This window comes from Xiphophorus couchianus, chromosome 24 (assembly GCF_001444195.1).
Source record: "Xiphophorus couchianus chromosome 24, X_couchianus-1.0, whole genome shotgun sequence".
In the NCBI taxonomy this organism is placed as follows: Eukaryota; Metazoa; Chordata; class Actinopteri; order Cyprinodontiformes; family Poeciliidae; genus Xiphophorus; species Xiphophorus couchianus.
The window spans coordinates 4,710,639-4,734,349 of NC_040251.1; the positions used below are offsets into that span (position 1 = coordinate 4,710,639).

The window sequence follows — 23,711 nt, forward strand, 5'->3', positions numbered from 1 at the left end:
CCTCGCGGATGCAGCTGCGGCCTGATCCCACACCTGCCCCGGACCTTTGACCCATGAAGTAAAAGTTGCTTGGACTGGTGTCTGACCTGACGGGAAGTTTAGTTTTGCTCAAACTGCTACACTTAGCAGTACGTTGGATCCAGCTCCGTAACGACCACGTCTACTAAGGAAACGCCATAAAAGATGACTTTCATTGTCCAACAACAACGTAGACGTGAGTAATCTAACATCTAATTGGTCCTGGCTCTGCTGCATTCACTGTACACTGAACTTGATCTGAACTGTTCAGATAGTAGAACAATACCTTCCAAAGCAGTTCCCCACTGTCCCCTGGGGGCCGCCAACCTGTCTGCAGGTTTTAAGACAACGGTCGCGCTTCCTGTGCTGAAATCACAAGGTTTAACTTACAGCCTCCGAAGTGCACAAGACGTGTAGATTTGCACACACACCCCATACAGTCTAGGCGTGGCACGCATCCTCTGACTGTGTTAAACATCAGGAAGGGTATATCTGTCAACTCCTATTATACCCGACCTTGCTGAGGAAGTCACCAGGGCAGTGTGTTCAAAACCATATTTTCGGCCCCGTTAAAGAAATATTTCTTTGCTAAAAGGCTAAAGACAGTCTCTTCTTTTGTAACAAACAGACTGGCAGCGCACCAGGAGTTTCCTCTGTGATTAAGCGCTGACGTGCCAGCGTATTAAAAATGGAGAAAGGACACGCCTCGACGACAGCATGCGGCATCAAAACAAGCATTAATGACAGTTTGAACCTTCCTCTAAAGTGCTTTACTTCGTCCAGCTGCAGAAACTGGAATGTTTCTGCTGCACATTCTGGCCTAACAAGTAAATGTACTCCTATACACTTCAAAAACAGGAATCGGAGGCAGATGTTTAAAATCATTATGAATTTCGTCAGGTAACATTGTGTCTATGTCTTTCAGTCTCCCAACCTGCATTTTCTTTTGAATATTTTACATATGCTCTTCTAACAGATAGTCAAATTTGTTCACAAATAAATTACAGTCAGAGAAAATTTCACAAAAACTGAAATGTCAACAGGCGGGGCTTTAATATGAATTCTGACAAAACCAACACAATCATGCAATACAAACAAACAACATAGAAAAAAAAAACATAATTTCTGGTGAGAACTAAATCAGCATGCCTGCATTTATTCCAACAGTCTAAAAACACAACACACACACACACACACGCCGACATACCAGCAGCACATAAGGGATTATTCAGCATTTGGAAAGAGGTTTAAAGCACAGACTTTCAGGTTGTTGCTCCTGACTATTGAAGCAAAAGTGAGCAAACCAGCAGTCTGAGAGCTACACAAACCGGAACAGTTCATGACTTAGTTTCAATCTAAAGATTCTCCTAAAGAAGATGAAGTTGGTTTGTACGGAAAACCATCTACAAGTGGAGGATGTAAAACATGACAACATGGCCAGACCTGGCAGTTCAGGCGAGCTCACCCTGAAAACACACTGCGTCTACAGTATGTATCCAGATCATGCTGGATTCATTTTGAAGTGCTGGTACTTTTGAAAAACATTTGCTTTAAAGTTATTTTCATTTATATACCCAGATTTGTTCATTGTCAAGGAGGCAAGTCATGCAGCTCTACTTGTATTGGCATGGTGAGCCTTTCAGAAAAGAAGAGTGCTGCTCCTGAAACCAAGCTGGTTTCAATGGATGACCTTTTGACCTCAGGGCTCACTTTTTATCTTCGATTAGCTTGACTCTCTGCGAAAAATCTGTCTGAATGCACTTTAAACCCATTTGTAGTTTTACAGCACACATAAAGTCAATCCTTTTGTGGAGAAGCCTCTGTTTAGATTGGGGTCATTCTACATTATTTTTACTTATTGTAGTTGAGTTTTCTCTTTTTTTTAGCCATTTTTCAGATTATTTTAATGATCCCTGCTCATGACTGGTGTGATTGTTCTTCTGAAATGTCAGGCTAATGTCAGTGACTGGTCTCCTTTTCATTAACCAGGGCTAATTCCTCCAGACATTGTTTGGTTGTCTTCCTTAATGTTTTCCTTCAGCAGCACGAGCCTCATTCTGTTGGCTGCACCATATCAGTATCACCATATCGTCTTTGGCTCCCGTGATGAAGCGGTTCTTGGAGTCAAAGGAGCAGAAAAACACGGAGCATTTCTTCAGCTCGTCTGACCAGAGGGGCGGCAGCGACACCTGGAAAGTCTCCAGATCTAAACCAACACATGCTGAGCTTCCACCACAATGAGAAGGGAAGGGAGAAATGATTAAAAAAAAACCCTGGAGACACTTGCAGCGCAATGGAGCCCTGGCTACTCACGGTTCAAATCTGTGTATTTTTCTGTTTACTCTGATTTATTAGTGGAAAGTTTGTCTATTCAAAGATTGTTTAATAGCGCATATATAAAATTCAGCTTGGGAATGTGGAACACCTAGGTACAATGCTAATGCACGGTATTGGCAAAGTCATTCATTCTCCTTGATGCTGATTGGATGTATCCCCAAAAACATACATAAGGAAGACTGTGGATGTTAGTTTCTGCCCTGTGCGTATTAATGCACATTAAGGTATATTTGGTGTTTGGCCAATTAGAATAGTCAGCTATAAACATTTTCAGATGGTTGTCAAGTATTCACTGATTTTAGCTATTCGCTGGTGGTTGTGGTCCCTAAAATCTGCAAATACCAGGGGTCCAACTTTATGTCAACTAGGGGTTGCACCAATTAGTCGACTAGTCGATTCTTTTCTCTGCAATGACTTTTTTTCTGCGCAGGTCAACTAGTCGCAATCACGTGACAAAACAGATTTTCCCAAGGAAATGAAAGAAGGTGAACTAGATGAGTTAGTCAGAAAGCTCAAATTGTATAAAAAAGTAAATAATTTACCAAAGAGAATATTTGCCGTGAATATAGCTGACAAAGCCTCCAAGTAGTTGTGAAGCGTTTTGCGCTTACGTCACTATGACATCGACTCGACTATTATCATGATGTAGTCGACCTTAAACAATATGAAGTCGACCCCTAATGTCAACAACGGTTTTCTCACAGAGCTGCAACTCAGATTGTAGAATTTGTCACTATTATGTACTTTCTTTAAAGTACACTACTATATAATGCTATCTGTCAAAAGTACTTACTTTAGTTTTGCTTCTGTTCTGCTGGAGAAAGTCGTGGTACTTCGACGCATTGATTTCTTCTATGTATCCACAGATACATAGAATAGCTGATACATAGACGTGTGTGGGTTTACAGTATTATAATATTGTAATATAGAGTGCTGGCACAGCTATGGTAGCCAATTCTAACTAGCGGGAACATGCAGATGTTAAATAAGAGGGTCCCCAAGATGGAACCTTGGGGCATCCCACATGTTCCAATGGAAAGTTGCCCATATACAACAAGGAACTCCCTGTTCTTCAAGCAGGTCAAGTGTTATACCAGTCCAACACAGCTCTCCTGTTGCTTTAAGATCTTATAGTCAACTGGGTCATTTGCTGCGCTGAGGTCCATCAGAACCAGCGCCATGGTTCTTCCATGTGTTTGGATGTCACTGAGCATTTTGATGAGGACGGTTTTAGTACTGTGGGCGAGCACGGAAACCGGTTGAAAGCAGCACAGGCCGACTGCTCGTTTGGTTATTAACATTTGCAAGACTGGAGAAAAATAAATTCAAAGAATTAAGGGGTGGGGGGGGGGAAAGACAGAAGACAAAGCCCAAATCAAATCTGCCAAAACATAACGTGGGATTATACAGGCAGCACGTTGAAAGCAGGCAGAGGATTATAAAAGAACAGATTTAGAAGATTTAAAAGGGAAGTTGCAAGGAGACGGAGAGAACGAGTGATAGAAAGAGAGAGAAACAGAGAGCAGATAATAAAGAAAGACATCTGTAGCAGTTGTAAGGACATGGATTTACTGTCTTAATACAGTTACAACGCTCCCCAAGGGATTAGATATGGTCATTTCATCAGACAGAGGGAGCGGATTAAGAAAAGGCTAAAAGACTAGAGGGAAAAATTGATAAGAAACTGAGATGGAAGAGCAGATTGAGGGATAGATAGAAGGAGGACATGAAAAATCACTTGGCTTTTATGGAATTGGGACTAAATCTTTACAGTCAGAGACCATTTAGAAGTTGATTGACAAAAACAGGCGCATGCGTCGCGTCATCTTCAAATCCGAGGACTGAAACGGCCCCGAACCGGAGCTGGAGACATGAAGGAGCGCCGGGGCTTCCTTTCAGAGCCAGGGTCACCGGCCACACCAGCTGTCCCCACACAGGGGACGAGGGACACACACAGAGACACACACACACAAACCCAACTCTCCTCAACAGAGGGCATCAAAGGAAATGTTCAGACATTAAAACGCCAGCGCCGAACTGGAAGGATTAACAGAAAGACCAGACGCAAATCAAACCCTTCCTTCTTCAGCTTTTATTCCAATTTCAATTTCAATCTGCAAGTAGACTTAATGTGATTTAAGGAGGGGGTCAGTCAGACGGAGAATAAAGAGCACGAGAGGGAGCGAGGTGTACGGCAAAGACGAGGAGCAGGAGAGGAAGTGGTGCAAAAGAGCGAGGGCAGAGCTCAGCACCCTCAGACATATGGCCGTCTCCTTCTTGATTACACTTCAGCTGGCTGGAAGATTACCAGCTCTGTGTGTGCGTACTCCTGCATATGCTCCAACATGCCCGCGTCCAAGACCTCACACTGAATCCTGCGAGCGATTACTCAGCCCCACTTAACTTGTGCGCGTCCGCCGCGCCTTAGCGCGCCTTAAGAAGTCAGCTGGTTTACGCCAGATTAGGAGACTCCGCGTTTGTTTGCTCACATGTGTAATGGAGTGTGTCTGTGTACGCCACGTTGGCTGTCTTCCGTGGATTACTGACAGGCTGAGTGCGGGATGCGCGTTTCTTAACACCAAGATTACTCCAAGTGATCCCCTGGGTCACAGGCAAGATGAGATGCAGGCCGAGATAGCTTCTGATTTCCTTTAATCCCACAAAACCCGCACTGGGAAATTCACAGTGTGTCGATTCAAACTGTTTTCCTGGAATATTTAGAATATTTTTTTCAGCGTGTGTGTGTGTGTGAGTGTCGGTGCTCGTGTGTGGTCTCATCTGGCCGGAGTTTGCTTGGAAGGAAGTGCATCCATATGCTACAAGAAGACCGCCGGTGACCTCACACCACGACCTCGCTGTGGTCTGCCGCTAACCGCGAGGAGGGCGAGAGACACAGCTCGGCTGAAAGGGAGGGAGAAAGGGACATGAAATGGGGCAGTGGGCAGAAGGATGGAGGAAGAGGGAGGGTGAGGAGAGAGATGCCAAACCAGAGGGAGATAACTGTAGAGATGCTGCTCACTGAGGTGGAAGGCAGTGAGCTGCTTGTCAAGAGCTGCAGCATGCTGAATCATCGTGAACCTCTCCTATCATCTATCCCAAATGCTTTATATGATTTTGCATAAAGGGGAATAAGGAAGATCCAAAGGAAATGCATCATTCTGTTCTTTTGTCCGACTTCTTCACATAGGAAGCATGAACCGATGTTACCTGAAAATTCCATTGATGGAAAAAAACCTTTCCTGATTCTTACAAAGCCTCCTGCACTGCATCACATAGAAAATATTCCACTTTTTAATGTCTGATGTTTGGTTTTCCCCTTGTAAAGTACAAGGAAATGGTCTCTAAGCCCTGATTCTGGAGAGGCCATCTCATGGTTGCTGCATGGGCAGCAGTCAGTATCAGTACCTTACGTTGGGTCTGTCCAATCCTCTTTGTCAAAGGTAAAGGGCTTTTTTTCCCCGGACTTGTTATCCAGTAACCCTTAAACCTTTGACCTTTTCATCACATCAATAAGAAAAACCTTCTTTAATCTACTTCCTTTAGATTCTTTTGGTTTTTGGAATCCCTCCATCTGAAGTACGCTTAATTAACACATCAACAAAAGTGTATTATTTTGTGACTATCCTTAGCGATGTAGCAACATTTGAAGGCGGTTGGTTAAGAAGCCGCCATTGTCAATCAGCGATTTTATTCTTTTCTCTAATCTTATTCGTCACTTTGAGGATTACATGTAAACGGTGATTTTTCTTTTGGTTATGTTGTCGCCTTCAAGGTGTGTCAGCACAAATTTTAGTAAAATGTAAGTAAGGAAAGGAATGCTTAATTCAGCAATAAGCTCACGGGTCAGGGTTTGGGATTTTTGTGTTTCAGCATTGCTCAGACGTCGCTCACAGTCACTGCTGCTGACATCTGAGGAAACGTCATCGTGCAGAAGAAGCACAAGACGACACAGGAACTAAATGAACTAGAAACACACACAAAAATACATATCCTTACACTACCATGGATGACCGCTGCTAAAAATCAAACAAGAAATTGACATTTCAGCTGAATTTTTAATAGATGATTAGAAGTTATGTTCAGAGTCAAAAATCCACAAATAGGTGAACTTGTGAATACTGAACGGTGAATAGGAAGGACTACATTGTGGTGATACATATTTGTGTTCATAAGGTTTTTTTTTTACCACAGCTTTCTGGGACTGAAGATGGCTCTGGCAGTATCGGCTATTGCTTGCTAATTCAGTATTGATATGATCAATATTTCTGGATGGATACGCCCACCTCTGGTTGGAACTAAGAAATCTGCATGATTTTAATTGTTTAAAATTATTTCATTAAAATCCAAGCTAAACGTATCTGGTTTATGCCAAATCCTAGAAACAGAATAAAAAAAATTATTTTCTGTTTTCTAAACAGAAAACATACCACATAATTTCTAAAATAAAATTTTCCACATGAATGAAATATACATCCATCCATCCATCTTTATTTTTAAACAAATAAAGATGTATGTAGCTGTCATGAGTTATAGCTTTCTGATGATCCTATCTGAATCATAACACTGGACCTTTACCGGACATACCAGCTGCTGTTGTCCACTACCAGAAAACTTCATCCCGCCTCCAACGACCTCAACTCTGACCTCCACTCTCACGGCCACTGATCAGTCCAGGACACAGCCAGATGCTGGCTTGTCCAGCCCTGTTAAGCGTTTAGCTCCCCGCTGCTGCGTTGGAAGGGGCAGTGTCCGCTAACGCCGCTGCACCCAACCGTCCATCTGAAACATTCCCACTAATGGGAGTTGTGACATCAGCTGGGACGGTCCTTATTCAGGAAGACCAAAACAATAAATAAAAACGCTTGTGGCTTCTGTGCGTTGCCCTGAAATCTTTAGTGAAATATTTTTCACAGAGCCCACTCTGGGTTAGCCAGATAACCCCTGAGTTTGAACTTGATCTGCCCGCACAGCAAATACCCACCGCCTCTCTCACCTCCAAATATGGATGAAGAGAGAAAAAAAAACAAAAAAACGGCAGGATAAACAGGCGTTAAGTGGGAAGTTGAGGAGTTAGGTGTCACCAGAGGAGTGGATGGAGGGATTAGGTGGAGTGAGGCGACTCTTGGCAGAGCTCAGTGATAATCCTGTGCCTGTGTGAATGATTAGCATATATACTAAACACTTCAATTCTATCAGCTAACACTGAGAGACTGAGATAACTAACACAGGACATGCACCAGATCTGTCTTCTGTCTCCTACTGCTGCCCTTCACCATTTCCCTCCCAAAGCGTTCAAACTTTCCAGGTTCGCCCGTTTGCCCTGCGCTTATTTCTGATTTTCTCCTTGGCGTTTTCATGTTTTATCTGCACTTGGTTAAAGAAATTACAATAAACATCCGATCCAAGCGGCTGCACAGTGGCGCAGTTGGTAGCACTGTTGCCTTGCAGCAAGAAGGTCCTGGGTTCGATTCCCGGCCGGGGTCTTTCTGCATGGAGTTTGCATGTTCTCCCTGTGCATGCGTGGGTTCTCTCCGGGTACTCCGGCTTCCTCCCACAGTCCAAAAACATGACTGTCAGGTCAATTGGTTTCTCTAAATTCTCCCTAGGTGTGAGTGTGTGTGTGAATGGTTGTTTGTCCTGTATGTCTCTGTGTTGCCCTGCGGCAGGCTGGCGACCTGTCCAGGGTGAACCCCGCCTCTCGCCTGGAACGTAGCTGGAGATGGACACCAGCACCTCCCGACCCCATTAGGGACAAGGGTGAACAGAAAATGGATGGATGGATGGATCCGATCCAAGCAGGCTAGATCTGCTGTGCCGCCAGACCCACCCTAAAAGTGGACATTTTTAATGTTCCCAGACGTCATAAAATACCAATGGAAACATGCAAAAAAGATGGACGGATATTATAGAACAATGTGATTGCTTTAATGTAAATAAAGATTTTTTCATTAGAGGGGTATAAATAATTTTAAACATGAGTTAAATTAAATGTTGAAGCTTCTTTTACATTATTTTTACAATTTCAGAGGGATACAAACTTTTGGTTGAATAAAACAAAATCTTAAAGGCAATTTGCAGGGGTATGAATAATTTTGGACTTCTCTCCTCGTCCTAGCATTTAACTATACGAGTTTTTAATCTGCTGTAAACCTTACATTATAAACTCAAACCTCACATCAGACCAAACAAAACTGATTGATAGGACAGGAGAAATATCATTTATTTTCTTAACTTTCATTCCATTCAGTTTGGACCAGTTGAAGGCTTTTAGCTTGCATCTTGTGAGCTTCTTAAAGATAATAATGAACTATTACATTATCCCAGCCTTAAGGAATAAATGCATGTACTAGTTTTATAGCACCATGCTAACTGACGTGAGGTTTCAGGATCGATATTAAAATGAAAACTTTCGATTAATGAATGAGAACCGAAAACGTCTTTCAAGATATGCAGCTGCTCAGTGGTGGATCCACGTCCACTAATCCGCTAATGTGCTAACAGCGGAGCAAATCTTTTTTGATTAGTACATTAGCATCTTTGCTAACTTTGAAAACATGTAGATTTATTAGCTTACGCTGAAACATTCCCCCCAGAGAAATAATGAAGTGCTGATTTACTTGGCTGCTTTGTAATCGTTCAATTGAATAAAGTTCGACGCCGGCGCTGAAGTTTTGCTTATCGACTGTTAAAAATCCATCCAGTAGTTAGACGTATTTCATGATCTTATGATCTGATTCATCCCACCATCAATAAATCTTTAAACCTACATCTTTGTGGCATGGTCCTTGCTAGTGGACTACCGTTTCTCATTATTCTGAGCTGTGAGACAGCAGATAAGAACAGATGGCTGTGAATCTTCAAATTGTCCATTTTTAACTTCTTTCGCTGAGATAAAGCTTTCTTTCTTTTTTTACCTCTCAGCTGCAGCTCTCACGAAACACAATATTCAGACTTAATTCTAGTTTCAAACCCCCAGAACTGTTGTTTCTCAGCATTTTCGAGCTGCTCCACAGCAAGTAAGCTGAAAATTGAATGTAGAGCTGCGAATCCAGTTTCTCCATTTTTCACTTCTTTCGCTGAGATCAAGCTTTTTTTTTTTTTTTTTTTTTTGACCTCACCCTCAGCTCTCATGAAACACAAGATTTAGACTTGGTTCCAGTTTCAAACAACCAGAACCGCCATCTTTCAGCATTCTGAGCTGTTTTCTAGATAATATGGTTGAACATAGAATGCAGAGCTGTGAATCTACAGATTCTCCATTTTTCACTTCCTTCCAGCTGCATGACAAGTATTTAGTCTATCATTTAGGTCTCAACTAGCCATTTTTCTGAAGTACAAATTTGTTTGCAAAGACTTCGTAACTAATTTTATTTGTTTTTGTGTTTTTTTTGTGGATATTTAAAACGTCTTCCTGTTGCAGTGCTAATTGTTTATTAGAATTTAAAGTTCAGCGATCTTTGAGAATGTGTTCTTGCATTATTTACTATTATATTATTTGAAAATGGTCTCGAAAACATTTTGTGACAGAAACTTCTGGGAATTTATTGTTTGGGAAAATTTATCATGACAAGCCCACCTTAAATTGATACATTAGTCAGCAATTGGCTTTTTGTCCATGTATAAATTAAAAATATAAACTATCTCCTATGCTATTGGTCAATCTATCTGTGAAACAATGACCAATTGGTTTAATAAAAACAAAATGTATCATGTATCTGTTAGAAATATTTAGTATATTTTATCTTATGTTTGCAGTTTTCTTATTCTCACTGTATTTGATGTGTGAAGTCGTTGTGCTGTTCTCCCATTGTTCTGAGTGTTTCAGTTCCTGCCTTGCAGTTGCAGTTGCAGAAGGGAGCAAACAGGAACTGAACTCAACCATCAGCTCGTACGTGCAGCGTGCTTGCACTCAAGATAACAGAAGAAATAACTGAAGAAACAGCAACGCTATGTAACTAGGTTAAGGAAATAAATATTCCTTAAAGCGCCCTCGTGGGCCACACATTGGCCTCGTGTAAGTCAACCACCTGGGCCCCACAGAAAACCCAGTCAAACCCCGTTAAAATCTACCTGGACAAGCCCACGTAGGGCCCACTTGAAAACAAGCCCTTTTGGAACCCGTATTTTCTGCCCTCATTTATCCCATACGGGGTCCACCTGGCTGGAAATGGACTCGTTTCCATCAAGTAATATAACAAAGGTCCCTTTTAACACCAAAGAAAAACACTCCTCCATCGGACCACAGAAGGTTGCGCCTCTGGCGGTCGTACATAAACAACACACCTCCCCCTCTCGTATAATCACAGCCGCAGCACGACAACAAAGATCCTCCTGGACTATGTGAACGGAGACCGTGTGAGAAGCTTGCCTTGATCCTTGTTGTGATGATTATTTTCATCGTCCAGACAGAAGAAGGTTGCATGGACAACACACCCGTCTAAGATCTTCCTGGACTACGCCAACGTAGACCACACAGTCCATTTCAGTAGGTTCACTGGCGCTAGTATAGCGATCCTAACGCAATGGACCTTCTTCACACTGATCCTTGTAACTACGTGTGTGTCTCAATCGTGTCTCTAGCTGTATTGATATGCGTCTATTGCTTGCATTTTATGTATGTTCCATGTCAACAAGCCCGTGAATTTGTTGGTTAAAAAAGAAACTGTACACTCTCAATACTCGACTTGTTTATTATAGCAGCCTCTAGCACTTTTACATAAACAACACCTCTTCCCCACCCTCATATAATCATAGCCGGAGCATGTAGGTCGCTCCGTCTGACACCAAAGGTCCTCTTGGACTACGCAAATGGAGACCAGCCCAGACCTCGAGTTCGTGAGGGGCTGCACGGCACAGTCCTGTGATGTTATTTTGGTGCAGACCCTGCTACTTTTCTGAACAAGAGGGCGTGAGGGTTTGTTAAGAGGAAGAGCAATAACTCTAATCGTCAGGAATCAAAGATTAAATCAGAAACAATAACCACAATTAGGTAATAAAGTTTCGTATTGTTTTTATCAAAGCCCAAAAGGAGACTTTGGTTTTCATCTTTCTGCTGTCAAACCTAACATCAGTTTGTTTCCTTCAGATGAAACTAATGAGGGCCCCTCCATCCGCTCCTGGCCTCACAGACTGACACTTCCCTCCCATCTTTTATTTAGCTGCTGCCCAGCTAAGGGCTCCTCCAGACCGGCCATGCCTTCAGGCAAGCCCCAGGTCTCGTCGCCCAACAGGCCTCTGGAGTGAAGCTCTTTGCTCCAACTGCTGCCCCCGATGCACAGATTTCACTCCCTAAAAAGATGAACCAAACACATGTTCACAACCATAACACCACCTTTAGGTTTAATTCATCCATCTAATTATTCATTTATCATAGATTTTTTATTTTATTTATTAGCACGCAAATGCTAAAGACATAGGCAGACATAGGCAGAAGTGAGATGATGTTTCATTAATATCGTCTTTGTGGACCGATGTGCTTCAGACAGGTGTAACCTAAAGGGTTTTTAAAAAGCGGTCAGAAGATCAAAGGAGGGTTAACATCGTCCATATTCTGGAATAAGGACGATGATGTTGGACATGCTTTCTTTTTCCCGTCTCTTTCCAGGGATTTGCAGACAAAAGATGCATTCGGAGCCTTTTGTACGTAAACACGTAGAAGGTTTTTGAGCCTCGCAAGAAACGGCAAACAGGAAAAGTCCTCAAACTTCATCGGTGAGAAATACTTCCAGGTCAGCAGTAAGAATACAGGAAGTGTTGAGCTGACAGCTGTGCCAATGTACATAAACACTGAAATGCACTGCTGGTGCTCTGGGACAATTTTTCATTATTCTGAGACAAGCAGATGAGTAAACGGAGGAAAACAAAAATTTCCGTTGTCTCTCCCTTAAAAACCTGTAGTTTTATACTTGAGGTGAGATCAGAAGCTGGTGTCTACACCTCTGTCCTCTTGAGGATATCAACAGACAGGCATTGTGTTCTAGTCAGCACATGTTTTCTGACACATCTCTGTCTATGCAGCACAATAGCAGCCAAGACAGCCTCTCTCTTCGCCGTTTGAAGGAAAAGATGGAAGAGCATGAGTGGAAGTTTATTCCCTGGCTCACGTTTTTTTTTTTTTTTTTTTTTTGGACTTCACGAGCGAAGACGGTTTTAAAAGATGGATTCCGTTAAAAGAAAAAGAAAAAAGTTTGCATCTCCGACCTTGATTCTTCAAGGTTTCTATTAATACTGGTGGGCACATTTTTTATTCTCTTTGGAATAATACCTTCCAACTGACTCAAGAGAGTCAAACAGAAAAAGTAGAGGGGGACGGGCTCCTTTCTTATTGTTTTGTTGGAGGAGTTGACTGGAAAATCCTGGAAATTGGGTTGTTTTAATTTGACTCGGCAGCTGATCCGAAGGGGGCCAAAGATCCTGTTTAAAAAAAGCCAAAACCTCAAAGTGCAATCTTCTCTGATTCATATTGCAATTCCCTTCAATGGCACTCCTGGTAAAGATCAGCTAAAAGACTCGAGATAAATGTATCCAAAACTGGATAAATACATCGAAGGTTTAATGTATGTGTTTTTATAAATTCCTAATTTAGGAACTGTATTGTCAAGCCGGTTTAGACTTGCAAGTTATGACATATATATTTGTTTTCATGTCGAAAAGATACAAATATTTTGAAAGGCATCAATAATAATAATGATAATAGAAAAAAAACAACTTAGAGCAAGGCAGCTGTAATGCCACACTTTGGCAAAAATAATGTATAGCTAAGACAGAAGTAATCATAGTAAAACTACTTGCTCAAAATGAAGTTCATACAAAAAAGATGTATAAATGAGAAGGAAGTCAAAAGAAATGGATTATTTGTATCTGGTAGTTTGACAGCTTACCAGATACAAAGGGATTTGCAATTACTCTTAAAATCTCCATGACTATGTTGGGCAAAATCTTTAGTATTAATGTTGGACATATGGTGCACCCCTTCCATATCTCCAAACAACTGCCACCAGAACTCTTTAGTGAGCCATTAAGAGATTGTTTCCACATAATCAGTCAGTTTCTGACTGGTGAGGGTTAAGCTAAGTTACAACATTGTACTGTAGCTGTCAACACATTATTCTCAGTATATATCTGTCACACAACTTAAAATCTATTATTTTGTTTATGGAATCAAAGAGAAATTAAAAAAATACTGCTAGTTTTCTCCAAAGAACTTGTCATTATTCCTTAAAAAGTCAAATGGTACAAATGCGGTGGATGAAATGAGAAGTTAAAATGCTCGTCATCCAAACATTGTTTTCTTTCTTGGCTCAAACACAAAGGAGCAAATTATGCCGCTATAGTTAGTGTTAATGAAATGAAGCATTTTTAAAAAATCTGATTAACTTTGCGCTCACAAACAACACTCACATCGAGGTTCGGTTGTTGTTTCTGATTGTGGAATAAACCTCATAAACTTGAGGATTTAGTTCAGCATAATATTTAATCTAAGATTGCTATTGTTTTATTGCACCTTTTTAAAAAAATGAACATATAACAGACAAAGTAAAGTTACGTCTTGGATTATGAGAAACAGGAGACACTTAAAGGCTTCTGAATATTTACTCCATTTCACTGAAGTTGGAGGAAGACCCAGGAAACCACATCGGTCCGACAGTTTGCAGGGCAAGATTAGCAAACATTGCTATATTTTGTCTTTATTGTAGTTCAGTAGACAGTGGCAGATTGAGACTTTTTCCTTGCAAAGTGTTGCTCAACTTGTCTCAAAATCTGCTCCAAGAGACGTTCCTGACCGCTATAAATCCACAGTCCTCTCTCAGATCTGCAGTGACCTTATTACACTTTGCCAATAATGCTCTTTCTAAAACCAATAAATTACATCCAGCAAACACATTTTATATTATTACTAAGAGCAGCAGTCAATCCTAAGCTCGAGACACTCAAAGGTATTTTTAAATTCACTAAGTGTCCGAGTGGATGTAAGACCAAATCCTTCTTTGTTCCATTTGGGATTTACTTTGTGTTATTAAAATCTGTAGCCCAAAGACAGAAGACAAAGCCCGTAAGTGACGTTTTCTTCTTCAAGCACACACTGTCAAAGTTCAAACTGCTGTGCTAGCAGCGATTTGGAGAAAAACATCACCAGCAGCTGAGAAGCAAAGAGGAAGGAAAGGCATGGAAGGTGAGGTGAGGGAACGAGCACACGTCGCAGAGGACAGGAAAACAAACAAATGGACTTAATCCTGTGGAAAGAGGAGAGGAGAGCCATACAGGAGATTGAAGTAAGAGGGAAAATACATTGTTTGATTGCTGTTTGTCTTAAACACTGATGGTAAAAAGAACGTCCTTAAAGAGCAAATACACCCAAACCCCTGGGATGCTACTAAGTATGTGATAATGACCCCCAGACAGAGAAAGATCATGGTGGATAAACCAGGTACGAGTGACAGGAAGACAGAATGAGAGCGGGAGCTCTTGGCTTGTGGAAAGTGTCTTGGAGATCCTCAGGGTTAAGGATTGTTTGGAGATGGCCACAAGGGAAAGATAGTGGAGGACTGGCTGAGAGAATGAAGAGGCACGTTTTCTTTCCTCAAGAAATTTGCCAAATTGACTCTTTGGGTCATCAGTGCAACTCCATAATCTTTTTTTTTTGGTGTACTTTAACATCCAGGTGTTCAAAGGCTTTGTACTTCAGACCTTGTCCTTCAACCTCCATCCTTCCAACAGAAAGGGGAAAAAAAGATCTCTCAGCAAGCTGGCCAACCCCTGCCTTTGTGCAAGATGCTCTTCCAGTTGGAGACTGTGCCTCCTCTTGACTCCATTTTTTATGCCTTTGTCAAAGACGAGGCCCCTGCAGTGTAAAGGAGGAGGAACATGAGTGAGCGAAAGACGAAGAGCACGGAGGGAGAAGAGACGGATGAAAGACGTTTTTCTGTCTCCTGCTGTGAATGTGAAAGAGTATTCTGTCATCTGCAAATAGACACGTCAAATTCAACACCTTCTTCGATCTAAAATACACCCACACAATGCCTTGTCTTTGACACAGTCCAAAGTATTACAACACAATCTCAGTCTCCCCCACCAGTAAGTTGCCACACAGTTCACACCTGACCCTCTGGCATTGTCTTTGCCCCATCACCTGCTGCTTTCTTCTCATCCGCCTCCCTTTCAATCAGTCACTCTGTCTTTTTCTTTCAACGCCGCCATCATCCATCATCACTTTGTCTCTTCTCCCTTCTATTTGTCTCAGTCCTTCGTCTCTCAGGGTGTTCATTGACATCTTTTGACAAGGGCATGGACCTAGGTTACTCTCTACTTCACTGCTGTCAATTGATAGTCTGAGTTCAGGATTTGGGGATAAATAGAAATTTTTTTTGTTCACAATGTTTGATCTAAAGTTCCCTAAAATGATTTCTGACAAAGTTTTTTTGTTTGAATTGCCTTTTTTCTGTGATTTTCAAATACTGTTGTAGTGACTTCCTGTCTGTCCTGGCCAGGATATAGATTTTATGGGTCATGTTGAGGGAGCCAACATTTGAATACAAAAAAAATTCACTGTCTGAATTGGTCCTAATTTGAAATTCCCTTTCTAGCCTTGATTTTGTGAGTTTGGATTTAGATGGCTTTCTTCAACTAAAAAGAGCGACACCAGAAGATAACCTCTTCTGCTAGACCAACATGTGATTGGGGTTAGAGTAGGCTAACTTTATCACTACCTTAAGAACCCTAAAAACAGATGAAATCAGTTTACATGTAGGACTTTTACTTAGAGTTCAAGGATTTTGTATTATCATACCACCTTTGCTTGTTTGTGGTATGAAATTTGGACTCGGGTCTAAAGTCGACTGATCTGTTTGGATATATACATTCATTTGGTGTGAATGAGCCCTTAAAACAAACTATAGTTACAAAATGTATTCCACGATAAACTTTATCAACAACAACACTCATTCAAATTGCAAAGACACAGAGAGAGAAGACATTTAAGTAATTCTTCTCTCAAGAGCCCTTTCTCTGTTCCTCCTTCATGACACTTCTTCTGCAGGGTCTCCCTCATGTCAACGCTTCTCTCCTGAACCACTCCTTCCCTCCCATCACCTACCTCACCCATCACCTCCTTAATCTCCCCCGTCTCTGTCTCCTCTCATTTCCTCCATCACCCCTTTGGCACTGGTGGTTCTCTGAAGATGCTCCACTAAAACACACGCTGGCAGCCACCACATTCATATGCAAATAGGAACTATTTCTATGGAGACAAGTGCAAGTAGAAGGGGGGGGGGGAAGCAAGAAAACACATACATGCAGAAGAAAACTCACAAACCTCGACAAGCAGAGAGATGTGTGCAAATACGGTAATGAAGGATGATTAGGGGCAAGGAGTGGGTGGCAGCTAAGACATGACCTCCTGACTCAAGTAACCACTCAGAGTGCGCCGTTCATCCGAACTGCTCCAACCTCTCCACAAGGACTTGATTGCTTCCTGGAGAAGCAGCATGTATATGTATGCGTTTGTGTGCGCGGGGGTCGGTCTGAGCAAAGGTGAGGAAGAAAGTGAGAAAGATAAGGAGAGACAAGAGGCAGAGAGTGAAGCTGTCTTCTACCGCCCTCCGCCTCTCACCAGAGTGCTGTACTTAGCAGAAATCCTTGATGGAAGCGATTGTCCAATTCAGATTTACCCGAAGAGACCACTTGATGAAGAACGCTGAAACTGATTGGAAACTGTAACACAGTGTGTCATCTTTTAGCGCTGATTAAAGCAGATCAGGGACAACGTAGGGAAGAGATCGGCTGCGTGTTACATATGGTTCAGTTGCTAATTCCTTGAGTTCCCCTGTGCTGTCTCAAAGCATTGGGGGTTGCTTTACTTAGAGGGCTATCATCAACAAGTGGGGGGGAAAGAATTAAGTGAAACAGAAGCTCTGCAGCTCCAGCTCAAGGTTTTAGTGAAATACTTAATTATGAAACAATCCGGAAACTGTTCACAGATCTTCAAGGTAACTTTTATACATGACGTACATTGCTGCATTCTTGAGTGAAAGAAAAAGTAAACCATTGACATTCTTCCAGGTACTTTCACTGTCTGTTTTTCCTTGCTTTCTCCTGGAAATGCTCAATGTTCATGTTCAATACAAAGACAAAAAAACACCTTTTAAAGTTGCTCAGGTAAGATTATGGTCATATCTTAATTTGGGAAAGATAATCATTTCTCCTTGATTAACTTGAAGGCATCTTAAGAGATCTTCACAAGTCATTTTTCCAAGTCCAACACCTTTTGTAATAAAAGATATCAGTACACCAACCTTCACTCATACAGATTCTACTGATACAGGATGACTGTTTGGATTTGGATGAGGTATGGGAGAGGCTTTAGCAGTATTCCTGAGATGATAAAACAAAGGGCGAACCAGAGACCCAAGAGTAAATCAAAAAAGAAAACACCAAGATTCCTAACAGAATATTAGTGGGATCTTGTGAGTTGACGAGAAAAATCTCCGATTTTAGGAGCAAACTTGTCTGGAGCAAAGATGAGGATTTCAGCTTTATTTTTCATTTAATTGTAGAAAGCTTAATACCATCCAATGGTGGAAAGAGTCTAAACCCATAAACAGCTTGAATGAAATATATAACTGAATATTATCTGCATATTGGTTGTAGGAGATTGACTATAATCAGCTCAGAATATGCTGAGGAGGGAGCAGACCCCGACACAGGTCCTTGTGGCACCCAGATCCTCATTCCTCTCCATTCTCATGCTCAGATTGAAGTTACGTTTTCTTCATAACTGTTGTTGCAAGCTGCATGTATTATTACAACCGCAAGTGTTGAAAAAAATAACCATTGAAACATACGTGGGCCACAGAAAATAATGACGCATAAAGGATGAGGCCGTCAGAAGGGAAGGATGGCAGGCAAGAAGTTTGGATTCGAAGGAGAAGCAAGGTGAGAAACCAGGAGACAAGGGGGGAAGGATGGTAAGAGAGATAGAGGAGAGATGAGAGGAGTGATAGCACAATGGACGCCTGAAGGACGCGTGTACTTCGATAACAGATGCCATCAGAGAAGATGCTATCGCTTCTCCTATCGCTCAGCACCATACACTGTTAATGGACAGCAAATGGAGTAAAAGCCACATGTGTGTGCAGTGTTTCCTATAGGCCGGCTTATACACGGCTCCTTTAACCATAGTGGCCACACATCAGCTTGAATGTCTCGACTCCGGAGCCTCTTCTGCCTCACCATTCCACTTTTTACTCACACTACATCTGTCTTTTCCCTGCCGAACCCGCTTTCAAGCCATTATGTGGCTATTATATCACAAATGACTCATTACGGAGAACAAGGGAGCGAGCGAGAGAGGAAGAGGGGGTAGAATTATCTAATTGAATGAAATCATTTCTCCAAGTTGGCAAACTGGTTCAAGTGTTATTAAGTTGTTCACGGGTGCGCATTAGCTCTCTGCGTCTCTTGGAAAATGTCAGCCGTGGCGGGTAACAAAAGAAAATTGTCACTGGCTAGATGTGTTTGGGGGCTCGTCAGAACCTTTTCACGGAAAACACACGCAAGCGTGCACCCCACACCCCCACACACACACATCCATCAGCCAATCACAAAGACAGATGGGTCATCAGCTCTCTAATTGTCTGATTGGCTGAAATCAGCAGCCGAGGATGCACCGGACGGTTAGATGACACATTAGGGTTCTTTGAAGGTAAACAGGGAATGGCTGTTTTCAATATATAATAAAATGTGTTTGGTATAACTTTCAAAAAAGTGGAAAAGGACCCTCAAAGTAAAACATAACATAGGAGAACACCTTATCTTTCTGTTTAATAGGAAGTCACAGACAGCAGGACTGTTGGTGTGTGTGCGTGTGTGTGTGTGTGTGCTTATGTTGTCCATACAGAGAACAGGGCCAAAACACATTAGGGCACATCTGTCCACTCCATACCCACTCCTCACACCCCTCATTCCTATTCTGAAGAGCTCCCTCTCTTTGTCTCTCAATCCATCCAAATTTTGTCTTCAATGAATTCATCTGTGTCAAGTGTCTTTGTATTCTATAGAGGACGACAGCCACTTACATTTCTGATGTTGGTTAAGGGACTAACTGAAGACCAGGAGTATTTGTTTGGAAAATATAATCGCTTATGTGCCTACACTTTACATTTTAATTTCTCCTAATCCTACTCTGAGTTGAATAAGTTGTTGGATGCAAAAGCAGGTTGGGTTTTGGAAGATATTTTTACCCTGAAAACCCCCCAAAACAAAGGAAAGATACAAACAAAAATGTGGTTTCTAGCAAAATAAATAGTTTGGACCTCCCTGCCAAGCTGTTGGTCGCATTTATTTTCCTTGGTGCTGATTGGCTGTACCCTAAAGAGGGGAGATAAGAAAGAATGTAGGTGTTAGCTTCTCTGGAAATGCTAAGACAATTTCCATCAGGCACGTTATTATATCAATCTATATTTTGAGTATGAGCAATTAAAATTGACTGTTTTCAGCAGTTTTGGATAAGGTATCACATACTCATGGATTTTAGCTCTAAGGGCAGCAGTGGCCTTTAAACCCCATAGATACTGGGAGTACTGGTCGGTGTGTATGTTCTGTTTGGGAACTTTTGCCTGGCATTCATGTTTTTCTAAGAGAAGAAACGTTTCCTCTCATTAAACATAAATGTGTGCAATCACTTTTATTCGAAGGTACCAAAACTTGACTGACAGATGTTGATTTCATGTTCAGTTCTTTCAATGTGCCTATCATTAATTGTTAATGGTTGCATTTTTACAAATGTCTAAACTGAACTCTTCCAGTCATACTGACCACTCAAAGAGCTTTACACGACAGTCACCCACTCCCACTCACAAAGCAATACACAGATCAATAGGCAGCTTTGAGGTAAATGTCTTGCACATCAACATATGACAGTAGCTGGAATCGCACGTACAACCTTTCCATTATAAGAGAACCACTGAACTAGAGATGCTGCAGTCGTCTACTGCGCAATGTGAGGGAAAGCTGGCATAACTTACTGAACTCAATCCATGAGTGGAATAACTTTATTTGAGGTTTCTGCACAGTTTGGAGAACCAGGCGCATTATTTCCTCCAAGTTTCACAAACACGTCCGTGCAGAAACCCCTTCACATTCCTAAAAAAGCTCAGCCTTGAATCTATTCATTTCTCTTTTACTCAAGATTTTCATCTCTCACAAGGGCCATTTACCGAGGAACGACTTTGTTACGCGGTTAATGACAATCGCAAAGATACACACTTGAGAGATTGCGCGCGCACGCAAAGCAAGCACGTGTTTGTGTTTGCACATAATCTGTTGTCCTCCTTTTCTTTTCCCTCGGCTCTCCAAGCCCGACTCCACGCTTCGGCTGCCTCGTTTTGTCTTTATTTCAAATGTTTCACTCGTACGACTTAATTCGATGTACCTGCCCATTGTTTTACCTTCCTCTTATTTGCTCTCTGCGTAGCGTCATAATTAAAGAGCAGTGATATATAATTACTGTGCATATTTACTTCAAGTCCTGTCCCAGTGAATGGGAACCCCCCACCCCCCTCCTCCGCTGCCACTTCTTTTGTGGCTCAAATGTTATTATTTGCATCCTGTTCGGCTTCTCAGCTGTCCACTCATTAGGTCCTCAGCTATGAGAAAATTAATGACCCCATATGCAAATTAGAAAAAGAAATATGCAAAAAAAGAAGAAATAATCAAACCGTACACTATTCAGAATGTATGTAAAGGGAGTGAATAGGAGTCTTAATTTGTCACGTATAAAGGTCCTGTATGAACGCTATGCATCTCCACCAATGGAAGTATTCAAGGAAACTTCAAGTTCACTTGAAACTTACAATAGTCAGTGGTGAATAGCCCTTAAAAATGTAGTGCTAGACAAAAAGAAAGGTGCTGACCTTGGTTCAGTCCTAAACACACAAAGCTGCGCCTTTATGCAAATTGCTGCTGTCTTGTAAAGGGTCACCAATAGCAGAAAAGAAACTAATTAACCTTTTTTTTTCATCATTCCTTCTCTTTCAATTAGAGGAAGACATCCAACTTTCAATAGTGCGCTCCATATTTTTTTTTTTTTTTTTTTTTTAAGTTTCTTTACAAATTCCTTAATTGCCCTTCGATCATGGAGGTCTTCTTTTATGAAACCCGCGTCTGATGTTATAAGAGAAGGAAAAATGATTCTCTTCAAACACAGTGTGCCTTCAAAGTTAAAGATACCAAAGTCTTTTTTCCTACAATTTTTGTTTATTCACATTTGATTCTTTTCAAGTTTTGTACTCTGTTTTTATTCTTGAGGGAAAACATTCCCCCAGATGCATCTTTCAAGCATTGTAACCTTCTCTATTTAATTATTTCACACTAATCATATTTTCTCTCTTGACATTTCATAACTCCCAGCTCTTTGAAATGACAAATCTCCCAAAAAATGTCATTATGGTTGAAATTCCTGTTTGAAAATGCAGAAATGTATTTATTTGCTCCTGAATAGGTCGCTTTTGCATTTTTTTCCCCGCTCCGAGGCAAAAACTAAGTTGGCCGTGGAGTTTGGGCCTTTTCTTTCTTTCTATACTTTAGGATCGTTTCAGAAGAAGTGAACTTGACGGTGGTTCAAATGAGGCTTTGGAAATGGTTCCCAAACTTTTCAGCTTCACTGGAAATAATTTGTGACCCCCGACTATTTCATATCTATTCATCAGATATGAAAATATTTACTCACAAAACCCAAAAACTAGAGCAAAATAACATCAATCTATCTGCCAATGTGGTTCACCTCCAGCTTTGTAACTCTGAGCGTTAATGTTAGATGACATCAATGTTCAAGCCTTGGCAAAGTCCACTTAGGATTTATGTCTGAACTTTGACTGGGGCATTCTAGCACATGATTATAGTATTTAGTGTTAGCTGGATTTCGAACAGGCTACCTCGCTACCTTTGTTTAGCTCCGCCCATCTTCCCACAAACAACGACTAGCTTCCCTTGTCTCCGCTAAGCAAAAATCCCGCAGCATATGCTGCCACCACTGTGCGGACAGAGCATTCAGGGTGGCGCGTTTTCTTCCTGAAACACATAAAGGCCAAAAACACACCATAGCACATCCCTGTTTGTTGTATCTACAACAGTAGCTCTTCTTTCTTGCCCTTGGTTCACAGGAGAGCCCTCTTGTCCTGCAGGGTCACACCCGGCGGGATTCACCCTGGATTGATTCATGATAACAGGATTTCTGCTGTTTGGAGCTCGCAGATACCTGGCTTATCGACAAATCCGTGGCGGACTTGGCTGAGCTAGCGAACATTCAACGCAAATGTTATCAGGTGATCAAAAAAAAAGTTGGTTTTTTTTTCCAGTTTTGGGCGACTGACTATTTAATGCAGCCTGCATTAAATAAGTAGTAGAAACACAATGGAAAACGATTGTACGCCCACATAAAAAGATCAATTAAAGCAGTAGGATCTCCTTAAGCTCTGCTCAAGGAAACCTGTGGGCCTTGATTGAATAAAAGAGGCCTGACACAGACATGTGCACCATGATTTCCCTTCCACTCCACTGCATGCCCTGCCTCGTACCATCAACCATTATGCAGACTGATCGCATATTAAGAAGGCATGGCTCTCGGTTTTGAATAATTCACCTAATGTTCTGTCTGATACAAACTTTCAGTGCCACAGTGCTGCAGTTTGAGGATCTGCATGAAAAGGAACCGCAAAACCAAACCATTGAACATCAAGTAGAGTGTAGGTGCGGCTGTCTGGAAGCTGATTTGTAGATGCGCTGCCCTCGACCCTGCACCGCGGCAGACTCGGTAAGTACGGAAGAAACACTCACGCAGCCTCTTTACCTTGCGGATCTACATATTCCACCATCCAAATACATAAAGAATCACTCTGAACCTACTGCATGCTGAAGAAAACCATGGCTTTGTCTGACTCTTTTGTGCGTGCCTGTCACTTTCCAAGTGAAATGAGGTTATTATAATGAAATCTGGAAACCAAAGAACAAAATCAGGGCAGAAAGTGATTGAAAATAAAAAGAAACACTGCAGAGTGGTGGGTTAAAAAAATGCAATATAGCAAAAGACCTAAAGAAAATGAAAAGCCCCTCAGATGAATACATACTCCAAGGAAACAGAAATACAGTGAGTGTTTAGAGGAGCGGGGCGGACAGCATACATCTCCATACTGATTATGCACCGTCTATTGTCCAGTGGCTTGCTAATTATTGCAATGTGTGCCTCTCCTCTTTTCAAGACCATTATGAAGCTTAGATAAGAAGTCTGACCTCCTTCTGTCTGACAGACTTGTTGGTTCTTACAATGAAAGGGGGGCAGAGAGTGGAAAAAAAAGAGAGAGTGG

General features: G+C 41.6%; 1 long non-coding RNA gene across 1 annotated transcript in view; it reads right to left on the reverse strand.

Annotated features, from left to right (window-relative positions):
- Positions 1–11,074: 11,074 nt before the first annotated feature.
- LOC114140287 (uncharacterized) overlaps positions 11,075–23,711 on the reverse strand; it is a 47,677-nt gene continuing 35,040 nt past the window's right edge. The window contains exons 6-7 of the long non-coding RNA XR_003594539.1: positions 19,665–19,719; positions 11,075–11,639 (exon numbers count right to left, since the gene is read on the reverse strand). This is a non-coding gene — a long non-coding RNA (uncharacterized LOC114140287). The remainder of the gene's footprint in view (positions 11,640–19,664; positions 19,720–23,711) is intronic.